At 40.6% G+C, this 20,456-nt stretch overlaps 1 protein-coding gene and 1 non-coding gene across 3 annotated transcripts in view; one reads left to right on the top strand and one right to left on the bottom strand.

Moving 5' to 3' along the window:
- Window positions 1–20,456, top strand: part of CPM (carboxypeptidase M) — a 78,384-nt gene that overhangs the window by 5,001 nt on the left and 52,927 nt on the right. The gene's annotated exons all lie outside the window — the stretch shown is intronic.
- On the bottom strand, window positions 15,032–15,093 carry LOC126931873 (U7 small nuclear RNA). The gene has a single exon (XR_007717982.1). It is a non-coding gene; the product is annotated as a U7 small nuclear RNA (small nuclear RNA).

The following is a 20,456-nucleotide window of genomic DNA, read 5'->3' as shown; positions in this document are numbered from 1 at the left end:
GCCAGTCAAATTTAGTAGTCTCTGTTATCAAGTACTTTCCATGTCGTAGATAGTTTAATACATTATTTCAATCTCAGCAACTCAAAGTAGGCGTTATCCTCATTTATAAAACAGGTAAAATGAGGCACAGAGAGGTTAATTAACTTGCTGAAGATCACATAGCTAAGTGTTAGAAGATTCAAACTCAGATCTGCCTGTTTCCCAAGCACCTCTCTGTTCTCTTTTAAAAAGCAGCTTGACACAGATGGGGATGATTCCATGGAAGTTGAGGTCATTAGTACAGGGTTTTAGGATCATGATTTGGGCACATTTGACCTGAAGGTATAGCTTCTACCAAGGATCTAGAGCTGTTCAATTCTGTAGCCATTAGCCACTAAGCAATTGAGGAGTTGAAATATGACTAGACCAAACTGAGATGTGCTAGAAAGTGGCTTTGAAGACTTAATACAAAAAAGGAAAATATTTCACTAATAATATTTTATATTGATTACATGTTGAAATAATACTATTTTAGATATGTTATATAAGAAATATTTTTTAAAATTAATTTCAAGGCCAAGAGCAGTGGCTCACACCTGTAATCCCAGCACTTTGGGAGGCTGAGGCAGGTGGATCGTCCGAGCTCAGGAGTTTGAGACCAGCCGGGGCAACATGGCAAAACCCCATCTCAACCAAAAATACAAAAAATTAGCTGGGCATGTTGGCATATGCCTGTCATCCTAGCTACTTGGGAGGCTGAGATGGGAGGACTGCTTGAGCTTGGGAGGTGGAGGTTGCAGTGAGCCAAAATTGTGATTGTGCCACTGCACTCTAACCTGGGTGACAGAATGAGACCCCCATCTCAAAAATAAATAAATATATAAATAAAATTTAATTTCACCTGTTTCTTTTTACATTATTAATGTCACTAGTAGAAGATTAAAATTATATATATGACTTGCATTATATTTTGATCGGACTGTGCTGCTATAGAGTACAATTTGTTATTATTAATTTTTTCCTGAGTACAAAAGGATTTCTAGTTCATTTAGAAAATTTGGACCATACAACAAAGCACCAAAAAGAAAATGAAAATCTCACCGTCCAAAGGAAACATTTAGTAGACTGGAATCATGCTACACAGTTTTGAGCCTTTTTACCCCCCTGAGTCAAATATCTTATTTTGTTCATCCATGCAAACATGTTATGTCTAAAACTTGATTTTAAATTTCTGTTTTGTGTCCTATCAATAGATATATTATTGTTTATTTAACTTATGCCCACTGGTGAATATTTAGTTCGTTTCTAAACTTTCCCTGTTATAATCAATGCTATAGTGAACATCCTTGTGGCTAAGACAGCAAAAATCTGAGCACAGTTTTTGGAACCACCCTGCCCAAGTTCAAATTCTGGATTCTCAGTTTTGTAGCTACGTGATCATGGATCTTTAGAACAATTCCTGGCACATAGTAAGTGCTATGTAAAAGCTGCTATTATTATCATAGATACATACCCAAAAAGGAAATTACTAAGTCTAAAGCAGTTTTAAGTATTTGATATACATACCAAATTGCCTTCCAAAAAATTGTGTTGATTTATAATCTCTTGGGAAATGCATATTAAGAAAAATAAAACAACTCTTCTAAAACTTACACTAGTCATAAATCAATACTATCATTAGAGCTTTGAAAGATGACTGTAGTATGTATTTCTCATTGATATATTTTAAGTATGAGGGAGAATTTATTTCTCTTGCATCTTTCCCTAAGAACTCTCACCTTCCCATAATCAACAGACATTTACTGAATTCCTCTACTAGGATTCCTATACCATTTCAGATGTTCAGAAATCTTCCTAACATTAGTCAAGATTCTTGCTCCTAAAAGGAAAGTACTGTGTTCACATACACAGATCTCTCATGATCACTTGCCCTGACTGGATAGATTTTAGCTGGTGATTTACCCTCAGAAAAGAGCATTGTATGTAAAATTTTGGCACAACACTTGGTCATCCGTCACACTCTGCTCATTTCCCAAATATGCTCGTAAAACCAGTTTGCTTGAGATCCTGCATAAAATGCCTATTGTGATGCAAATGCTGACATATTGAGGATGAATATCAAGAAAACCACTAAAATCTAGGAACTTCAGCTATAATATACATGTTTGTGATTTAAAGTTATATGAGTTTAGTAAGCCTTTCCCCTTTAACATAATATGCAGAGTCCCTTTCCGAGACATTTATCAGCTATCAGCCTTATTCTTATTCTTGAAACATTCAGGGTTTCTTAAAGACACTGCCTTCTTTTTTTTTTTTTTTTTTTGGTATGGAGTCTCGCTCTGTCACCCAGGCTGGAGTGCAGTATCACAATGTCGGCTCACTCTGCCTCCCATGTTCAAGCAATGCTCCTGCCTCAACCTCCTGAGTAGCTAGGATTACAGGCGCCCACCACCGCGCCTGGCTAATTTTCATATTTTTAGTAGAGACAGGGTTTTACCATGTTGGCCAGGCTAGTCTTGAACTCCTGACCTCGTAATCCGCCCGTCTCAGCCTCCCAAAGTGCTGGGATTACAGGTGTGAGCCACTGCACCCCTCCTATCACTTATCTTTTCATGCTTACATTCTTCATGTAAGCATGAAAATTTTAGTTGTGTTTTTTTTTTCAGTAGAGGCAGGGATCTCACTATGTTGCCCAGGCTGGCCTCGAACTCCTGAGCTCAAGCAATCCTCCTGCCTCAGCGTCCCATAGTGCTGGGATTGCAGGAATGAACCACTGTGCCCTCCGCCCACAATTTTCTAATGTCCTCCACAGGTGTAAGATGAGCTTACAATTATCTGAGGCTAAAACCAAGCTTTTTTTTTTTTTTTTTTTTTTTTTGAGATGGAGTCTCGCTCTGTTGCCCAGGCTGGAATGCAGTGGCCGGATCTCAGCTCACTGCAAGCTCCACCTCCCGGGTTCACACCATTCTCCTGCCTCAGCCTCCCAAGTAGCTGGGACTACAGACGCTCGCCACCTCGCCCGGCTAGTTTTTTTTTTTTTGTATTTTTTAGTAGAGACGGGGTTTCACCATGTTAACCAGGATGGTCTCGATCTCCTGACCTTGTGATCCACCCGTCTCGGCCTCCCAAAGTGCTGGGATTACAGGCTTGAGCCACCGTGCCCGGCCTTACCAAGCTCTTTTTTATAGACAAATACAAAATATTTCCCCCCATAGTTTTAATATATACTGAACTTTTCAGGGATGCCACTATATGTAAATTGAGGGGAAATTATATTTTGTTTTGCTCTCAACATGACTGAGAGATATTTCATATTCAGAAGATCCTGACAACAGTGACAAAAGAGCCAAATCAGTCTGCATTTGTAATCGATGTGTTCACGGTGCCTCTCAAGTATAGATACAAGCATGTGACTTCTTCATTTGTCTTCCAGTGGAGTGCCCAAGTGTTTGCATATGGATACCATATTTTATGTAAATTGCTTTCTTTTTTATTTCTGCTTTATATAATTTGAATACTATATTGATCTTTTGAAATTGTGTATGTAAATGTGTTAGAATTGGATGCCAGCATAATAAAATAGAAGTTGCAAAATATTGGATATGAAAACAAGAGGCATCATCTGATAGGGTTAAGAACTATTGGTGTAAAAGCACAAAGAGAGCTGATAAGGACCCACGTCAAGTTCATGTAGCCAGCATCCAAAAGATGCTTAGTTTCTGTTCTTAATCCCTGAACGTGTGTGTCTGATAGTAACACTGTGGTGACAGCAGTATCTAGAGTTGAGATGTGGTAACTGCCATTAGCCCTGATTCCTCCTTTCAGTTTGTGTGTTTAGAACACCCCTTTCTCTAAGAGTGCAAAGAAAGTAAGATGTTAAAAAAAAAAAAAAACCTTAACGTGAAATTACCCCCCAAAAAACAAAAAACAGAAAACCACACACACATACACACACACACACACATTATATCAAATACCAACATGCATTTGGGTTAAGGGAAGGAGACTAAGTCAAATTTAGTCAAATCTTTCTGCTTGGAGCTAGGCCTGGTCCTGTAGTCCCAGCTACCTGGGAGGCTTACACAGGAGGATCAGCTGAACCCAGGAGTTTGAGGCTGTACTGCACTATGATCGCACCTGTGAACAACCACTGCGCTTCAGCCTGGGCAACACAGCGAGAGTCTATCTCTTTAAAAGAAGCAAACAAACAAGCAAACAAACAAAAAACACTTCTATCTAGTGATGTCAAGCAGTTGACATTCTTCCTAGAAATTAAATGTAATACTGTGTAGTAGTTTGTGAAAAGGTTAGTAAGTCCTAATTTGAATTTGTGTTAAAATAAAACAGACACAAAATGCACATTAAAAATGTTTCTCATCTCTGTTCTCTGAGGACTGCTGCATGTCACAGGTTTTAAAAACACACATTTTCTATCTGTGACCTTTCACATACATACCTTTGTCAAGCTCAACTGGAGGGCTTAATCTCCACTGCATCAAAAAAAAAAAAAAAAAAAAAGCTGCCAACTTCAAACAAATTGCCTTGGAGGTGGCTTCACAGAGTTATCATGCACTTACCCGGAGTTGAAGATAACTACCTTGACAGTGGGGATACAAAGGCAGTAATGATAGTGCTTACTACCCCAGTCTTTAGCCTATCATGGAATTCAGGAGAAGCCAATTAAGTAATCCTTCTGTTTGTTTAAAGAACTTTCCATTAGTTGCTTCTCCCATTTTTAAATTATTCTGATGTGAATGTGTGAAAACTAGAACCCCACTTAAAAATCACAACTAAAGTAACAAGTATTGACAGTTATTCAAACACATAACTGAGCCTCCTTTCCCACATAATGCACACGCACATATACAAATACAGGCAGGTGAAATTTAGCATAACATCATGTTTTTAGAGCAGGAATAAATGTTAGAGACCATTTCATCATTTATTAGGTTAATTGAAACAGTTCGAAATGTTGCTTCCTCCAGAAACCTTTTTCTATTCCCCTGGGCAGAGTCGGAATCTCCTTGCACACCTCTTCTCCTCTTGCACATCTTCCAGTAACTCTATGTGCATATACAGGCCAAGGACCAGGCTTTGTTCAGCTTTGTATCCTAGGCACTAAGATGTGATTATTACATGTAACAGATACTCTCAGGGACAAAGATGTAGAGTTATTATATGCTTATTAAATGAAACATATGAATGCAAATATATTGTATGTAGTATATTAAATAATACGTAAGTATATAGGATGTACATTTTTAGATATACTTTTATATTGTTACATATATTGTATGTAAGTTTTATATACTTTTATATAGTTACCTATATTGTATGTAAGTACTACAGTCCCTCAAGAAAATGACATTGTTTTCTTACAAACTTTTTGTTAAAATTAGTTTTATATTAGTAGTAAATAATATGATAGCTTAGAGAGGTAAAATTGGGGAACCCCAATTATGCCCCAGTTCAAGATAAGTCTCTGGCATGTAGGGAAAAGCCTCAGAGAAGTTAGGGACTTTCAGGCAGTGAAGGACACAACTGAATTATTCACTGGCTAGCCTAAAATGGGTCTACCCCCCCTCCCTTGCCTTCAGCCCCCCAAAACACTAACCAAACATGTAATAAGAAAAGAGTAATTATAGGAGGTTCACCACCATTACCCTCACCCCTGCCTTCATTAAGAAGTGTTTAGGCCAGGTGCGGTGGCTCACACCTGCAACTCCAGCACTTTGGGAAGCTGAGGTGGGTAGATCACTTGAGGCCAGGAGTGTGAGACCAGCCTGGCCAACATGGTGAAACCCTGTGTCTACTACAAATACAAAAATTAGCCGGGCATAGTGGCAGGTGCCTGTAATTCCAGCTACCTGGGAGGCTGAGGCAGGAGAATCGCTTGAACCCAGGAGGTGGAGGTTGCAGTGAGCTGAGAGCCGAGATCGCACCACTGCACTCCAACCTGGGTGACAGAGCAAGACTCTGTCTCAAAAAAAAAAAAAAGTGTTTAAATAAATGCCTCTGGCTTTATTTAAACAGTCCAGGAATAATTCAAGGGTCTGTCACAGACTTTTGACAAAGAAAAGAAGGTGGGAGGGATCATGTGAAGAAGGCCTTGTTCCCCCAAGAGTTAAGCAGGGGCCAGATGCAGTGGCTCAGGCCTGTAATCCCAGCACTTTGGGAGGCCAAGGCAGGCCAATCGCTTGAGGCCAGGAGTTTGAGACCAGTCTGGCCAACATGGCAAAACCCCATGTGTACTAAAAAAATGCAAAAAAAAATTACCCAGGTGTGGTGGTGTGCACCTGTAATCCCAGCTACTCTGGAGGCTGAGGCAGGAGAATCGCTTGAACCCAGGAGGTGGAGGTTACAGTGAGCCAAGACTGTGCCACTGTACTCCAGCCTGGGCAACAGTGAGTCTCTGTCTAAAACAAAAACCAAAACAAACTTAAGCAGAGATATGAAACCTTTCCATTTTAAGTGTGTTTTCCCCCCTCCATACTCAGAAATGTACACATTTTCGGTGAAGGCAGATGATATGTCTAACTATTCTTGCTGTGAGTGGTTCAGAAGGGCACAGCTTTGGAAATACACAGATGAACTGTTGAAGGTAGTTTCACCTTAAGTTTTAGTCCTTGTTAACTATTGATTACCTTGTCCATTGTTGGTGACTCAGTTGAGCCCACTCTTTAAAATCCTTTTCACAGGGGATACTCACTCTTACAAAAATGTAGACACCTGGAGACATGTGGGAAGCATAGGGTCATTTAACATGTGGCGATTCTACAGCAGTTTTCTCATTGCTTAATTAGAGAGACTTATTTACAGCTTGTGTTAGGCTGTTCTTGGGTTGCTAGAAAGAAATAGTGGGTAATTTATAAAGAAAAGAGGTTTAATTGGCTAAGGGTTCTGCAGGCTGCACAAGCGTGGCCCCAGCATCTGCTCAGTTTCTAGGGAGGCGTCAGGAGGCTTTTACTCATGGCAGAAGGTGAAGCAGAACCAGGCACGTCACATGGTGAAAGCAGAAACAAGAGAAAGAGGGGGTGGAAGGTGCCACACACTTTTAAACAACCAGATCTCGTGAGAACTCACTCATTATTGTGAGGACAGCACCAAGCCATGGGAGGGCCACTCGCATGACCCAGACGTCTCCCACCAGGCTCCACCTCTAACGTGGGGGATGACATTTCAGTGTGAAATTTGGGGGAACAAATATCCAAACTATTCACACCTTACTAATAATGGTAAATGTGCACAGTTAAATTTCAGATAAAGGTTGTTCAATTGGGGCAGACATTTAATTTTTTCCATTGCTCTTTGGGACTCAGATAAATAATCTTAGTGTGGTAGAGATAAGCCTAGCTGGTTTATCATTTGTTACTGTAAGTTCCTTTCAATTTATGAAGAAACAGAAAGATAAATTGGGAAATGTCACCCACATTCTAGCCGTAACAAACTTTTTAGTTGGACTTGGCCATCTTTTGAGTTTTAAGAACATGTACTTCTAAGGGTACAAAATGTGTTTCCAAACTCTGTGGCAAACAGTTCTAGCATAACACCATGTCAGTCCATTGCAGAAATGTCCAAACATTTTTTACACTGAGAGCTCTTTGGTCAAATAATTCTTGCTTGGAAGTAAATCCCAATCTGTGTGTGCCAGGCACTGTATTAGGCTAGAGACAGAGTCGTGAGCAAACAGCCTCTCTGCTCTGATGTTTCTTACACGTGCTAGTGAGGGAGGCAAATGAAAAACAAGGCAAGTTCAGATTCTGATCATTGCTATGAAGCAAATACATAGTTTAACTTAATGGAGAGTGACAGTTACTGTGGAACATAGGTTCCATGAAGACAGGGAACCTATCCTGTTTGTCACTGTATTTTCAGTGCCTAAAACATAGCAGTTACTGTTTGAGAGAGTGTTGTATGGAAAGAATGACAGGAGGCCTGCCTGAAAAGGTGGTAGGTTGAAGCGGAGATCTTAAAGGTGACAATCAGCTAGATCTTACAGCCTGGTTACAAAGTGCACAACATGCAAGTGATGTGCAAAGGCCTCGAGGTGGAAAGAGTAGAACAGAAGTGAGACCAGGGTGGCTGGAGCCCAGTGAGCAAGGGGAAAGTGGTCTTTGAGGAAGTTGGAGGGTACGCAGGGGACAGAACATAGAGTACCTTCAAGCCAATTCTAAAATGCAGAGTTTGAATTCTGTTCTGAGAATAATGGGAAACCGTTGAAGGGTTTTAAGAAGAGTGATGCAATCTGATGTGGGTTTCAGAAAGATAACTTTAGCTACTGAATACAGAAAATGACCAGTATAGAAGCAGGGAGAATAATCCAGTTACAGTAATCCTGGCAAATGTTGATGATGGTAATTTGGATTAAGATGCTCTGATAGGAATGGAGAGAAGTGAAAGGATTGGAAATCTGTTTTGGAAATAAAACCAAGAGTACTTGCTAATGGGTTGAGTTGGATTGGATTGGATTGGATTGGATTGGATTGGATTGGAGGAGGAAGGTGTGTGAGCAGAAGAGGAAAATCAAAGATGACGCTTAGGTTTTGTGCTTGACTGAGTGTATGAAGTGTTCTTACGTTAGATGGAAAAAACTGGAAGAGGACAGGTTTGGGATGAAATCAAGAGCTCTGATCCAGACATTTTCTTTAGAAATTGTGAACTCCTCAGGAGGGTATCCAGTAGAGACAGCTGGGTATGTAAGTGGAGCTCAGGAGAGAAATTTGGCTGCAGAAAGAAAGTTGGGAGTCATCAACATAGAGATGGTATTGAAACCTGTGCGACTAATAAAACAATCTAGCAAGAGAGTAGAGATAAAGAAAAGAAGGCCAGAATCGAGCTATAGCACCCTCACACCGTTAGTCTGGTAGAGTAGAGGAGCCAACAATGGAGATGGGAAAAAATTAGTAATGAGGTAGAAGGAAAACTAAGAGTGGTGGCTCAGATGTCAAAAAGGGGAGTGGCTCAAGAAGGCGGATGTTTGGGGGAGTACCATGACCACCTACTACTGATTTGCTGGAAGGACTCACTCACAACTCAATATAAAATCATATTCAAGGCTAAGATTTATTACAGCAAAGGGTATGGTGCAGGAACAGCAGGATATGGATATATGGTGGCAAAACTAGAGAGGTCAGAGTAGACTTTCTTGTCCTCTCTCTGCAGGGATCACACGTTTCTCAGGAATGCATGTTTCTCTCCAGCTGTAAACTGCAGAGACATATGCAAAACGCCTCCACCCAGGAAAGCCCACTCAAGTCTTAGGAGTTCAGAGCTGGTCAAGGGAACTGGTCGTGTAGCTATGTAACCAGCCAGGATGCAGACCCCAAACTAGGTACTAGCACGCATCAGGAATCTTCACGTTAACTTTAAACAATGATACTGTCTTGATATATTTTGACCACTGCCTTGAGGGCACAAAAATAACATAACTAATTAGTAAGCATTTCAGGGAGTTTAGTGCTCAGGATTTGGGTCAGGGTCATTGCTGTGACTGCAGGTGTTCCCAAAGATAAGCAAGAACTGAGTAAAACATACTGGTTAAGTTAACTCTTTCTTCTCGAGGTCATGGTTAATGTTGAATGCAGGTGAAAGTCAAAACCTGAGAGCCATAAAGTTAATTTCTATATCCCAAAGTATAGTTAGTGAAATTATATTTCTCTCCAGATAGATTCGTTCCACTTATTTAGTAATCATGTATTGAATGCCTAATATAGTTTGTGGCATGTGCTAGCGTGAGACTATAGAGGTGAAGAAGTTAGACATGGCCCCTGCCCTGAAGGAGTTGACAATACAATAAACGCAGATGTCATTAGCTGTGTGCGAGAATATGACAGAGGTCTCATGGCTGAGACCTGAAGGATAAAGAGAGATCAGCCAGGTGAAAAGGGAAAGGCAAGGCAATAAATAGCATGTTCAAAGTCCTAGAGGTGAAGAATCATATTGACTTTGAGGAGCAAAAGTTCAGTGTGGCTGGAGGGGAGAGAGGAGAAGGTGAGTATGGAGTAGATTATGGAGGACATTACACAGGCTGTTAAACACGTTTTGCTTCATCCACAGGGAGATATAATCATCCTAAGGGTTTTTGCTTGATAGAAAAATGACAGATTTGTTTTCTTGACTGAAAAATTTCTGATAATTTTACAATTAGTTTTGCATTGCAACAGAGATTCTCGCTCTCTCTCTCTTTTTTGTTTTGTTTTGTTTTGTTTTGTTTTGAGACAGAGTCTCACTCTGTTACCCAGGCTGGAGTGCAATGGTGCGATCTCGGCTCACTGCAACCTCCACTTCCCGAGTTCAAGCGATTCTCCTGCCTAGGCCTCCAAGTAGCTGGGATTACAGGCATGTACCATCATGCCTGTCTAATTTTTGTATTTTTAGTAGAGACAGGGTTTCACCATGTTTTCCAGGCTGGTCTTGAACTCCTGACCTCATGATCTACCCACCTTGGCCTCCCAAAGTGCTGGGATTACAGGCATGTGCCACCATGCCCAGCCCAGAGATTCTCTTTAAAGAATATGGTGCAGCAATCATTTCTGGAACAAAAAGTAGTGAGAAAATACAAACACACAAGGGAACATAAACCAGAGCACCACAAAATGTAATATTAAGTGTGTAAAAATAGTAACAATTCCTAAGAGCTATCAGTGTGAAAAGTTTTAATTTGAATGCCATAATTGAATGGAATTGTTCATTTAACCTTCAAGTGAATTTATTTTTATGTCTAAAACTTATTAGAAGTGTTTCAATGGTGATTATATGTAGTTTTCTTTTCTCTTTTGCCTTCAACAGAGCACGTATCATACAGAAAGGAATGATTTTTTTTTAATCAGCAATTTTGGAGACAAATTCTATGAATGTCAACCTTATGTAGAAACTGATAAGCATTAATTATTCAGAATGTAAAGTGGAATGCCAGAGTGTTAAGGAACTGACACCTCGATTTAAGCATAATTTTGGAATATTATAATTATTATAAATTACAACCACTTATATTTGAGGTAGTGTGTAACCACTGTGTGCATGAGCAGGAACTTGAGAGGGAACGTATCCTGGTCTCATTTTCTAGGCAAGCCATTCAAGAGGAGCAAAGAGAATGGGAAAATGAAAGCAATGCCACTGCTGATCATTGAACATCTTTATGTGCCATGCAGTGTGCTAGGCCCTTTACACATTTTCCTCCTTTAAGCTATTTAAAAACTCTGTGATAAGTTACTTACATTCCCATTTTATAGGCAAGAGCAAATAGATTTTACAGATGAAGAAATTGACGGCCCAGAATGATATCTTGGTAGTTGACAGATTTGGTTCAGTAACCCAAATCTGTCTTTTAGCAATTTATGTATTCATTCAGCAAATATTCATTGAGTTCCTACTGTCTACCAGAACTTTTGTAAGGGGATGCAAAGAAGAACAGACCTGGGTGTTCCCCTTTAGGAACTAGGACGGTGGGCCTTACACCCAATTGCCATAATGGGAAAAGCATTGTAATGGGGCTTTGTTGGTTACAGTGAACAGTGCAGTGTAGGGATGCTTTGTAGCCTGGCCTACAGGGTGCTTGGTAAAATTGAGAAAGGCTTATCAGGGAAGCTGATGTTTGAACAAAGGTTTGGATGCTACCAGGCAGAGAGATGGAGGTGGTAGGAATTCCAGGTAAAGCGACTAGGAAAACACATGCTGTGCTTGGGCGGCAGGAGCAGTCCAGGGAGGACATGGTAGGATTGCACTCCAAGAAGCCTTGTTTGCCAAGGAGATGAGACTTCCCTTGTACCTGCGGCCAAGAATAAGAATTTGATGGTGATTTCTAATGTATCTTAGCATCTAAGTTCCCTTAATTTGTGCTCATTGGAAAACACAAAGTTTTAGAAGGCTTTTGTCATTGTGGTTTAAAAGAAAAAAAAAACAGATTGTTCAAAGAACAGTGATACATAAGGAAAGTATTTTGACTCACGTAATTTCTCACTAAAATTGGCAATATTTGTAGCCCCATGGGAGCTATGTTTCCATAGGACATTCTGTTCGCTGTCCTTGGGAAGCTATCTAAAAAAAGAAAAAAACACAATAAAAAGAGGTATTTGGGGATCGGTAATAAAAGTTGTATACTTTATTGAATGTTTTACTGTGTACTAGCTAATTATCCATATTATTTTCAATCCTGACACCAACCCTGTGAATTAGGTAGTATTATCCCTGTTTTACAGATAGGAAAGTGAGGCTCAGAAAAAAGTGACTTGCCTGAGACTACTTAGCCTCTACTACTCTAGAGCCTGGTGCCTAGAGCCTGGAGGCTTCTGTGGAGGTGTCCTAGGGCACTTCAGCAGGTGAGGAGACAGGACCGTTTGGGGACACATTCCTTAAACCAGAGCAGCTGATTCTATGAATGCCAACCTTATACAGAAACTGACAAACATTAATTTTTCTGAATGTAAAGAAAAATGCCAGAGTATCAAGGAACAGACACCTAGATTTAAACATAATTTTGGAATATTGTAATTATTATTAATTACAACCACTTATATTTGACGTTGTGCGTAACCGCTGTGTGCTTGAGCAGGAACTGGAGAGGGAACATATCCTGGTCTCATTTTCTAGGCAAGCCATTCAAGAGGAGCAAAGAGAATGGGAAAATGAAAGCAATGCCACTGCTGATCATTGAACATCTTTATGTGCCATGCACTGTGCTAGGCCCTTTACACATTTTCATCCTTTAAATTATGTAAAAACTCTGATAAGTTTTTTTAAGTATTCAGACTTTTGTATTAAGTTGGAAAACCAGTACTGGAACCTGGGGGTGGAGGTAGGGCAGGGGTCTTCTGATGACTGGCCTTGTGCTCTTTAAGCTCCGCTAGCTATCCCACTTTGAAAAGAATGTATGAAACACAGTTGCAATCATGCATACTCCATCTCCAAAGAATGGATTCATTCTTCATGCCATGGTATATTGACTATAATTTTCTGTTTGTAATTACCCAGATTCTAAGCCTGTTTATAGAATTTATACCTGAGGAATGGAATGGTGAGGATTTGAAGAGGCTGCAGTCCTTGAGGTTTTCTTTGATAATAATATCTGTAGCTGCATCAAACACAAATTTGACATTCTATGTATCTGTAACACAGGTCATGTGACTGTAGATTCTTTTGATATCTTTTTGCATACTGAGGTCAAGGAACTGGCTCTTGATGTAATTCCTCGCATCCTCATAGGAGTTGTTACCATCATACTCTGGAAAACAAATGCTGAGATGGATTAACTTTTTACATTGGGTTTCCACGTGGGATTTTATAGGAATAAAGGTTCCACTACCAGCACTGAGTAGCCTGAAGTCTGCCGCATTGACCAGGAACCTTTGCAAGAATAAACCGAGGATGTGCCCTCAGCAGGTGACTGTGCTAGGCTCTCTCAGGGTGCCAAGGAGTTTGAGTCCCCATCCTTGGGAGTGTAGTATTCTAGTTGATGTACACATGATCCTTTGCAAAGGTTCAGAGCCCTCTGAAACCGATCAAAATTGCATCTGTTAGAAAATATTAAATATATTCTACATATCAAGCCAAATACTGGGAGTTGTGTAAGCAACAGAGTATCTTGGTAGATCACGTGGGTGTTGGGTTAGGCAAAAGATCCCACTGTTGACCCTCCCCACACCCACATCCTTACTGTGCTCTGGGCAGAGTTACTCTATCTCAAAATGCCCAGAAACCCTTAACTACCTCTACTGATTTGCCTGTACTCGGGAGCCTCCTTCTTCACAGCTGAGATTCAGACTTCATTGAGGGACAAGGTGAATGAGAGGGTAGGGAACAGTAGGGGGCAGAATCTGGTCATCAGGAACTTTGGACTTTCCAGTGAGCACAGACTGAGATACCTCAGGTGCTAGGACTGCAGCACCCCTGGAGGAAGACGGTATACTAGACAACAACAAGGCTGATTGGCAGGACAGCATCTAACGCAGCATCCTTAACATCTGGGAGGAGATCTTGGTGCCATGTAGGGACACTAGACCCTGTCCATAGCAGCCCCAGCTCCTGTGCATCCTGGGAGTGAAGTGATCGGGTCATGCAAGCAACTACATCAGTCCTCATCACTGGGATCCTGATTGCTGCAGAGGGGAAGGCTTTTCCCTGTGTGCTGGAGATGGAGATAGAAGTGTATTAATGGAGGAAAACAAAATAAGCTTTTACATCTGCTAATTTAACAGAATCCCAGGCTGCCAAAACTCTGAGGCTTGCTCAGTCAGCGGTCCAAACTGTATTTCCTCTAAGGGACAAATTATGAGCTGCTATAAAGCTACATGCAGTCTAGTGAGAAACCATTCAATTCTGAGGGGGAAACTCTAGGGAAATAGAATAAGTTAAAGGAGTAGAGTGTGCCTGTATGAGAAGGCAACTCTCCTGGAGTTTGAGTTCCAAAACTCAGTGGGCTCGTAGGTCATGGTGTGACCCTAGAGGTCCTAAGTGACCAACGAGAAGTTTAATAATGCCTTTTCTTATACTCCCTCTTTTTGCACAGCCCTTATACCAAGTTATCATCTGGCAGTCATTTTAAATATAGGTTTCTAAGTTAGGCGGTAGGGTCCAAATGAAGTGTTTGGCAAAGTCATCTTAATTTTTTAAAACTCAGTATGAAAAAGATACTGGTATCAGGCATTGAAATTGAGGAGCTATCAGAATAGGGAAGAATTCCCCATTTATGCCCATACCCACAAACATACAAATATTTATAAACAATAATGAGACAGGCAGGCGTGGTGGTTTACACCTGTCATCCTAGCACTTTGGGAGGCCGAGGCAGGCAGATCACCTGAGGTCAGGAGTTCAAGCAGCCTGGCCAACTTGGTGAAGCCCCATCTCTACTAAAAATACAAAATTAGCTGAGTGCGGTGGTGCGTGCCTGTAATCCCAGCTACTTGGGAGGCTGAGGCAGGAGAATTGCTTGAACCTGGGAGGTGGAGGTTGCAGTGAGCTGAAATCGTGCTATTGCACTCCAACCTTGGCAACAAATGCGAAACTCCGTCTCAAAATAATAATAAGAAGAAGACAGTTTATTTTTTCCCCTTTGTGGGGCTTTCTAGCAAAAACCAGAAAACCTATTAGACAAACTTTAAAAGACCTGTAACACTATAATAAGACTGTTTAATAATGGTTGAGAACACAGAGCCCGAAGAACAAAGATTGCCTGGGTTCAAATCCTGGTTCTGCTATTCAGTAGCTGTGATCTTGAACTACTGTCTTACCCTATCTGTGCCTATTTCCTATTTTGTAAAATAGAAATAATAGTTCTACCTCATAGGTTGTTGACAGGGCTAAATAAGTTAATAAATATACAGTACTCAGAATATGATTGGCACATAAGTGCTATGGAAGTATATGCTATTCTTACTGCTATTACATATACTGTGATATTTGGCAGCCTTGAAGTGTGGCCCTGCCGTATGCTTTGTGTGTAAAACCCTCAAACTACTGTTTATGGAGGGCATCTTTGATGCCAGGCACAGGGCTAGGCAATGTTCCTGCTTGTATCTCAGTGAATCTACACAACACCCTATGAGGTAAATACCAATTTACAGCTTTAGAGACTGACTTGCCAGTGGTTAAGCAACTTGCCCAAGGCCACAAAGCAAGTACCTGGTAGATTCAGGACTGGAGCTTCAAGTCTAGAGAGCTTGGCTCCAACCACAGCTGCAGTTTGGGCTGACCTTGTTCCTGCCAGCACACTTTGGGACCTGGACCATACAAGTTATAGCATCCTGGACAGACCCACTATTTTATAGAAAAGGAACCTGAGGCCCTAGGATTAAATGAATTGCCAGAGGTCACTCTCCAAGGAGACTCTGAGGTCCAGATTAGGAAACCTGAAGTAATGTTGAAGCCATGTCTTTCTGCATAAGATCCAACTGCTTGTGGTATGTCTGGCAAAAAAGACTCGGGTTAAAGTCAGATACCAAATAACATATTTCATTGACATCTATCATGTTTATGCCCAGATGCTGTATAGCAAATCATCCTTTACTTTAATTAGCTTATAGTTATATATTCGAGAAGGTGAATGAACAGAGAAAAATAAGGTTTTTTTTTTTTTTCAACTTCTAAATTTGCTTGGGAAAATCCTCCGTGTATTTTACAGGTTTAAAAATCATGTTTAACGATAATGTAGTTATCTTAGGGAAAAGACCAACCCGTTTTTATCACTCTTTATCACTGGGCCATCACAGATGAGAGCTTTCTATCTTATGGAATCATTTGCACAAAGTATATATGAGGATATACAGCATTGTATTTGCAGTGTTTCTTATAATAGTAAAAAAATGAAATGATACAGTCATCCAGTTAATGCCACTGAGTTGTACACTTAGAATAGTTAAATAACAGATTTTATTGTATGTGTTTTGCCATTTTTTTAAAAAAAATAATAGTTTAAGAAACTAGTGAATTGTATACTTTAAATGAGTAGATTGTATAGTATGCAAATTATGTCTCAATAAAGATATTTTTTAAAACCCATACATTCATCCATAGAGAATTGGTCAGATTATGCCAAACCCAGTCAATGGAGTATTTTGCAACCTTTTTTAAAGAATTAGGTAGATTTATATGTTTTGACATGGGAAGATGTCCAGAATATATTGTGAAGTAAAAAAAAGTTGATGTGCATTTCCATACGCTATATACACACGTCTACAGTTTTGTCTTATAAGTAACACTCTTGTAAATGTCATTATGCAACTTGGCTTTTTCCCTTACATGTGTTATGTTAGAGGTTAGTACATATAGAGATACCTCATTTTTTTAACTGTTTCAAACTATTCTTTGGTATAATTTTATCTTACTTTATTTAATCATTTCCATATTGATAATTCTTTAGGTCACTTATAACTTTTAGATATTTCAAAGAATGCTGCAATAGATACCGTTAAACAAGCGCATTACCTCCTTAATTTCCCAAGGTAGGCATTGCTAAATCAAAAAGTACATGCATTTTCCCCCCCAAGTTTCTTTCTTTCATTGATGCTCTTCCTCTTCTTCTTCTTCCTCTTCCTCTTCTTCTTCTTTTATAGATAGATATATACTTATAGATAGATATATACTTTAAGTTCTAGGTTACATGTGCAGAACGTGCATGTTTGTTACATAGGTATACACGTGCCATGGTGGTTTGCTACACCTGTCAACCCCTCACCTACATTAAGTATTCCTCCTAATGTTATCCCTCCCCTAGCCTCCCACCCACCGACAGACCTGAGTGTGTGATATTTCCCTCCCTGTGTCCATGTGTTCTCACTGTTCAACTCCCACTTATGAGTGAGAACATGTAGTGTTTGGTTTTCTGATCTTGTGATGGTTTGCTGAAAATGACAGTTTCCAGCTTCATCCATGCCCCTGCAAAGGAAATGAACTCATCCTTTTTTATGACTGCATAGTATTCCATGGTGTATATGTGCCACATTTTCTTAATCTAGTCTATCATTGATGGACATTTGGGTTGGTTCCAAGTCTTTGCTATTGTGAATAGTGCCGCAATAAACATATGTGTGCATTAAAAGTATATGCATTTTTGTGTTTGATGGACACTGACAGATTACCCTACAAGAGGATGTATTATTTACACTCCCAGTCCCACGTGAGTATGTACATTTCCCCACATCCTAAACAACACTAATTTTTTTTCCATTCTAATGGGTGAAAAAAAAAATCTCCATTTTAAGTTGCATTTTCACTGAGCATGGTGGTACGCACCTACAGGTCCAGCGACTTAGGAGGCCGAGATGGGAGGACTGTTTGAGGCCAGGGCCGGGAGTTCAAGACTAGCCTCAGCAACATAGCAAGACCCCATCTCTACAGAAAGTTTTTTAAAAACTAGCCAGGCATGATGGTGCATTCCTGTTGTTCCAGCTACCCAGGACACTGAGGCTGGATGATTGCTTGAACCCAGGGCCGTGGTCCCACCACTGTACTCTAGCCTGGGTGACAGAGTGAGAACCTATCTCTAATTAATGATTAGTTGCATTTACATGATTGAAAATCAGAATGAACATGTTTTCACATTAATTCATCATGAAATCAACATTGAGGTACCGCCCCAGAGGAACAAACACAAACCCCTGCCTCTGTGGGACTTCTGTTCGACTCTCTTGGTCATTTCTATCTCCTCGTGCCATTTGCCTGTTTTTCTATTTATTCATGCTTTGTTATATGTGTGGCAAATATTTTCACCTCTTCTGTGGCTTGTCTTTTAAGCTTCGTTTTCAGTATCTTTGGCCTTACAGAAGTTTTTAATTTTTATGAGGTCATATTCATCAGTCCTTTTCTTTATGCTTGTATGTTCCATGCCTCACTTAAAAAGGCCCTCTTTCCCCCAAGGTCATAAATATATTCTATACCTTTTTCAATATTTTTATGATTTTAGTTTTTACATTTAGCACCTAACTCCATCTGGAATCTATTTTGGGGAATAGAGTGGTATGTAGATAGATTTCATGTCTGATAGTATATATTTTTGAGTGCTCAAATTTTTAAAAAGTATGTATGACTTTGGTAAACAGAAAGAGCCATGAGGAGTTTGAAGAGACACTCAAAAAGTGGATATCCATTCTGGGTGGGCCCAGGAGCTTGCAATTTTAGCGGATACCTCCAGAGAAAAGAGAAAATGATGGAAAAAAAAAAAAAAAAAGCTGTGTCCTGTGGAGTAGATTCAGGTCATAATGGCTGTAGGTAGAGACAGAGCAGAAAGAGTAGCCCTGGACTGGCCTTGTATCCTGGTAGCTACAGCACCTTAGGAAATACATAAAATACATGAAATGTCACAGCTTTGCAAGAACTAGAAGACAAGCCAGAATGAATCACGGAAGGGATTCTTCAGTGTTTCTACTTGTAATAGAATTTTTAATCCCTCATCTGGTACAAAAATGAGTTTGAGATAATAACCCATTTAAAAATAACCCAGGCTGGTGCAGTGGCTTACGCCTGTACTCCCACTACTTTGGGAGGCCGAGGTGGGCCAAGCACCTGTCAGGAGTTCATGACCAGCCTGGCCAACATGGTGAAACCTCGTCTCTACTAAAAATACAAAAATTAGTCGGGCGTGGTGGCAGGAGCCTGTAATCCCAGCTACTTGGGAAGCTGAGGCAGGAGAATCACTTAAATCGTGGAGGCAGAGGTTGCAGTGAGCCCAGATTGTGCCACTGCACTCCAGCTTGGGCAACAGAGTGAGACTCCATCTCATAAATAAATAAATAACCAACTCAGCCCTGGATTAATGATGAATTTTCATTCTGGCTAGCGAAGGTTAGCAAAAGTGGACGACTATGTGTAGGCATGTCAATTAACACTTTTTCAATTCCAGAAAGAGAATGTTGTGTGGCAGAAATATGGGTACAAATGTGCAAACCTTCTATAGATGATTCTTTAAAGGCAGGTGGAGTGGGAGCTGCTGGGCTAACCTACCCCAGATCACTGCACTACCTTTCTTCCCTTGGCATGAAAACCATATGACCCCTTAGTGTCTGTTTGCACTCATGAGTTCCGAAGTTCCAGTGCATCTGTCAAACACATATGTTTGCTTACTGTGCATGTTGTTCTAAGTGGCTCTTCACTGCTTGTGACAACCCTATGAGGTACAATTATAAGCCTCCTTTTACACATGAGGAAACTGAGGCTCCAGAGAGTTAAACATAATTCCACAAGCAGTGGCAGCATTGGGATTTGGACTCAAGTTGTCTAGCTCCAGGTTCGCAGAATCACCCTAATAATGTTGCCTCCAAATTGGCTATTTCAGCAACTGCAGTGTTCAGGAAAGAATTATACTCTGATGAGCCTTCATGAGGCAGGGTTGAAAAACCTGTGTTAGGAAAAGATACACCTCACTGGTTATCAGACCATGCTAGAAGGAGCCTCTTTAAAGTCGAACAACAGAGCCACTGCTCTGGTGCAAGCAGCACTCTCGCCCAGCCCTCTGACCTCAGTCACAGTGTGAACTCTGTAGTTCCTGGCAAACGTTAGCCATGGGGTCAAAAATGGAGAAGCGTCCTTCAGGTATAACATGTGGTGTGTTCATGCAGGGATTTGCTCTGTTTAGGCTTAATTCTGGAAGGCAGGGTTCTTAATTTGGTTCACATTCCCTGACGGAATACTATGCAGTCCTGAGAATGAATGATTTACATTTACACAACAGTGTGCATGGACCTACCACGGGGGACAATGCCTGGAAATAGGCACAAGGGTGCTTTGAGGTTGCTGTCTACACAAGTTTGTGTTTAGTTTATGAAAATCCACAGTGGCGCCTGTAATCCCAGCACTTTGGGAGGCTGAGGCGGGCAGATCACTTGAAGTCAGGAGTTCAAGACCAGCTTGGTGAAACCCTGTCTCTACTAAAAATACAAAACAATTAGCCAGGTGTGATGGTAGGTACCTGTAATCCCAGCGACTCAGGAGAGAATCACTTAAACCCAGGAGACAGAGGCTGCAGTGAACCAAGATCGTGCCACCGC

This window comes from Macaca thibetana, chromosome 11 (assembly GCF_024542745.1).
Source record: "Macaca thibetana thibetana isolate TM-01 chromosome 11, ASM2454274v1, whole genome shotgun sequence".
NCBI classification, from domain to species: Eukaryota; Metazoa; Chordata; class Mammalia; order Primates; family Cercopithecidae; genus Macaca; species Macaca thibetana.
The sequence above is the reverse complement of the archived record's forward strand: the minus strand, read 5'-3'. Positions and strand labels throughout refer to the sequence as shown.